Source organism: Cylas formicarius, unplaced genomic scaffold (assembly GCF_029955315.1).
Source record: "Cylas formicarius isolate icCylForm1 unplaced genomic scaffold, icCylForm1.1 PGA_scaffold_4__25_contigs__length_36172078, whole genome shotgun sequence".
Classification (NCBI taxonomy): domain Eukaryota; kingdom Metazoa; phylum Arthropoda; class Insecta; order Coleoptera; family Brentidae; genus Cylas; species Cylas formicarius.
Window position 1 is genome coordinate 29,956,318 of NW_026844334.1, and position 4,756 is coordinate 29,961,073.

At 38.9% G+C, this 4,756-nt stretch overlaps 1 long non-coding RNA gene across 1 annotated transcript; it reads left to right on the forward strand.

Moving 5' to 3' along the window:
• Positions 1 to 865: 865 nt before the first annotated feature.
• On the forward strand, positions 866 to 1,786 carry LOC132701243 (uncharacterized). Its single transcript, XR_009618740.1, has 3 exons — positions 866 to 976; positions 1,058 to 1,266; positions 1,335 to 1,786. It is a non-coding gene; the product is annotated as an uncharacterized LOC132701243 (long non-coding RNA).
• The last annotated feature ends 2,970 nt before the right edge of the window (positions 1,787 to 4,756 follow it).

Genomic DNA, 4,756 nt, shown 5'->3' on the forward strand with positions numbered 1-4,756 from the left:
CCACCCAGTTGGTGAGCGGGTGGGTAAAACGTAAGCAAAATTAGAGAGATTTTGGCGCCACCCGTTTTTCACCGGACGTAGCTCCTCGAATAGTGAAAAACTGATTTATTACAAAACGGGAAACGAGGAATATTGGCTACAAAAAAAAAGTCTAGGGCTTAAGTTAATAGCAAGCGTCTATTGTTATTGAACAAAGTCTCCAAAAGAAAAAGGGGAAAAACCAAAATTACGAGTGTTGTGTTATATAAAGCATAAGCTACCAAAGTTATAAATAATCGTTTCAGCTTTACAGTCTTGAGCGCTCAATCCTTACATAAGCCCGCCGCATAACAGGCATGTAATACACAAAAGCTCAAAATCAATCAATCAATCCGCTGTAGAACAGTGTAAAATACTCACAAATACCAAATTTTAGTGCTATTGCTCTATTTTCCTCTGGTGGATGTTAATCAGCATGACTGTCTAGAACATTCTGGAATGGACGGTCCTCAGTCTCAAAGGTCGTCGAGACACAAACTTCACCTTTCACCTTGGGCGACCTTCTTGGAGGTATTGACAAAAGAAAATGCCTGTCGCTGGATGTCCGAACAAACTAGTGCTTATTATTTTGATAGGCCATTTATAGTGCCCGGAAATAAAAGGCCAGGTTGTTAGTGGCTTTCCTCGCTAGTTATCGGAGTTGTTTAAATTTGCGTAACCCAATATATTCAAATCCACAAAACGTGATATCAACTGAATCAACCTTAAAATATGAGCTTGTTTCTTTTAATATTGAAAATAACAAAAAAAAAAACACAAAAAGATTTCATTGGTTGAGGAAAAGCATCCAATCGATTCGATATTCCCTGGCGATGACAGACGGTCGCAACTCTGGTCACTTCCGGACGAACTGAACGTTATTGATTGACATTTGGCTTGCGATCGATTAAAATTTTTTCGTGAATGAAAGATGATCCAACGCAGCATGACAACATAGGTAAGTTGCTTTCCTTTACTTTACGCGAGAGTGCTTTGGCTTTGAAAGTTCTAACCTTAATTGTGTTTGTTTACATTGTAGCTGAGATAAGTAAGAATTTAATTGGGATTCCGATCGCTACCCCATTTAGAAAGTACGATCAGTGATTCCGGGACAACGTATCGCAAGTAGTAATTTAAATTTGCTTCCAAGCGTAAGGTTAAATATGTTTGCAATTTGGATTGGAAACCTCGATGTCGCCGGTGAAATTTGACACAACCAATTATTATGAACACCTGACTGAACTTGAGGTAAGTGCAAGGTGCAAAAATAGTATGCCTAAAACTGACTTATAAACATGCTTTTCTTTTTTTTTTAGTGTTTTACTTGCGCATGCACCATTTGTGTTTAGATGGACGAGAAGTAAAGACGAGACGTGAGCTAGAATATAGAGGAGATGAAACTAATTACTGGATTAAATTTAGATATTTAACTAAAAGCAATTTTCTGATTTGGGGTAATTCTAGCCTGTAACAGCTTATAACCTTTTTTCTGTCGGTGATTTTCAAACGATAGGGTAAAAAAATATAGAGGGTGTCTGATTTAAAAAGAGTACGTTTACCAATGATGAGATCAGTGTGTATATACATTTTTTCTCCCAAAGTAATTTGAATTGGGGTGGGCTTCGTTTCAGTTTCTGTAACTAAACAAATAAATTTTTGATGGAATTGAATGATTTATTTTTGATTAAACTCTTCCCCCCGCATCTTCATAATTTTAAAAAGGAATTATTAAACATCAGTGTCAGGCGGATGCGGTAGCGGTAGGCTAAATTAAACCCTACCAATCGAAAATTCGACCCTATAAATGACTCAAGAGGCTTTCCATACAACCATTTTTCTTTTATCCAACGGTCGCGTCCCGGTAGCGCTATGAATTGAATCGGCAACCCCCAATGCTTAATATTTTATATATTCTCCTTAACGGTAGAAATTGATCTTACATAATGGCATTTTTTGCCGTTGCTTTTGTCCCTCTCGGAGATAAACGTTGACCTTTGTAACTTGGGAGTTTTATTGGCCCGGATTAAGAAGAGCTCGTGTGCCGGTCAAACTGGTTTATAAATATTCCATTACTCCTTCATTTTTTGTGGATTTCTTGCTTGCTTTGCTTTGTTTTCAAACGCCTGAAAGATTTAAGGACAACGTCAAATACAAAACTTGTCTAGAACATAGCAAGCTATTTTCGCGATATAAGAGTGTATTATACGCCTAATAAAATCCCCAAAAAATTAGAATTTGTAATTTAAAAAACAAAATGTCTGATTATAACTGACAGTGACAGTTTCCAGTTACAGATTTAGCATTGGAAAGAGATGGTTTGTTTCCGTGAAAACATTTCCAAAGTGGCATTTTAGCCATGGTCTTTATGATACAATGGGGAAGTGAAGCGACTCTTATAGCCTCTCTTTCTCAAAAGTCAACCTCACCTCCACGTGGTGCGCCCTGCTAATACAGACGAGGCTCTGACGACCGAGTCACGGCGGTATAACCGTTCTCTCAAGACTCAGAAAATGCAGTCCTCTTAATAGACCCTTCTCAACCCGCATTGGACCAGCGTGAGAAGGTGGGGTCCAAAACCTTCCACAAATGGAAGTGTCGAACTTTAAAACAAATATACCCCAGGCAAGTAGAGCTAAAAGCTTAGAATCTCGCACTGAAATGTCAGTCTGCCCCACGGATTCTGGGGGGGCCAAAAATTCGATCAACACTAAGAAAAGAAGCAACTCAAACAAAACTCTATATGCTGGAGCATATAATATCTGCACTATGAGAAGTGAAGAACAGCTCGCCTGCTTAGAACACGCACTAAAGAACATAAAATGGGACGCCCTTGGAATTAGTGAAACGAGGCTAAAAAGCGAAACGACTACCATCCTTAGATCAGGGCACCTCCTATTCCAGAAGAACTCGGAAACAAATTCACATATCGGCGGCGTAGCTCTGCTAATTCACAAAAGAAAGAAACACCTAGTCAACAAGACTAAATCTATATCACACAGAGTGATATACGTGACCCTCAAGTTGAACGCAATTATCAGTCTTCAAATTATCTGTGCATATGCACCTACTTCCACATCGACCGATGAGGAATTAGAACAATTCTATGAAGATTTATCTACTGCCAAATACTCAGAAAACTCCACCTTATCTATTATACTTGGCAATTTTAACGCCAAGATAGGAGGCAAATCCCCAGCAGACCCACGCTATATCGGACATTTCGGTCTTGGAACATGAAATCAGAGAGGACAAACAATGCTGAATTTTCTTAACAAAGAACGTTTATATTGCATGAACACATTTTACAAGAAAAATCCGAAGAGAATCCTTGTTTCGAATAACCGAATGTGCTCAGACGTCTCAGTTATCAATCGGTTTAACACTGGTAGCGACCATAGGCTAGTTAGAGCAAAGCTTCATATTAACACTAGATTAGAAAGGAAACGCAAAATGGAAAGAAATATTCAACCCGCCATAAGCGAGCTAAGTCAGAAAGAGAAGGAGTTCAACCAATGCATAAACGCGAAACTACCAACAGGAGAGTTAAGATAACTGGAATTAAACGAACTCTCGACAAAAATTACCAGCAGTATTCGAACAGCAGTAAAGAAAGTTATTGGACTAAAAAAACACAAAAATTCGAAATTCAGCCTAGAAACAGAAAAACTTATAGAAGAACGCAGAAACACCAACAGAGGCTCACAGAACTACAAAGAACTCAACAAAAGAGTTAAGAAGGCAATCAGAAGAGGTCAAAGGATGCAGAATACAAAACTGATCGAAGAGACTATCAAAAACAACGGGAACATGAGAGTTCTTCGTTCTAGACAATCGAAAGGCAAACTAACCATCCAGAAAATGAATAATAGCCGAAGAGAAGTTGTAACTGAAATGGATAAAATTATCAGAACAGTCGAATACTTCTATCGGAACCTATACAGTGAATCAATAGCAAAGCCAAACCAAGATCGATATGACAAGACAAACTCTATTATGAACGTAGGATCAGAAGAATTGGAACCTGTCGATAATGGCGAAATGGAAGCATCTCTGAAACAACTCAAAAACTGTAAAGTGCCAGGAGAGGATCAAGTCACAAGCGAGATGCTTAAAATGGGCGGAGAGACACTCAAAAAAGCACTCATAATCCTACTGAATAAATGCCTCGAGGAAGGTAGGATTCCAGAATCCTGGAAAAATGCAGAAGTCGTTCTTCTTTTTAAAAAAGGCGACAATACGAACATAGAAAATTACAGGCCAATTAGTCTGCTATCTGTTTTTTATAAGCTGTTAACCAAAATCATCATAAACCGCCTGATCCAAAATTTTGATATCTACCAACCAGTAGAACAAGTTACAACACCATCGACCATATCCAGACAGTACGCACGCTGATAGAGAAATGTACGGAATACAATGTCCCACTCCACATGGCCTTTATAGACTAAAAGAAGGCGTTTGATTCAATCGAAATCTGGGCAGTGATGAATGCAATGAACAATGCCCGCGTAGACTGGATATATACTCTATACGAATTTGAAAAAGAAGGTCTACAATATGTGTATCCTCCCAGTAACAACATACGGACTCGAGACTTACAGTGGGCAGTGCAAATCGACTCTGAGTCTGTCAAAGAGCAATAGAGAGAGCAAGACTGGGTGTAAGCCTAAGAGAGAGGATCAGAAACGAAGAGATAAGGAGAAGAACAAGGGTCTGTGACGTTGTAGAGCGGATAGTG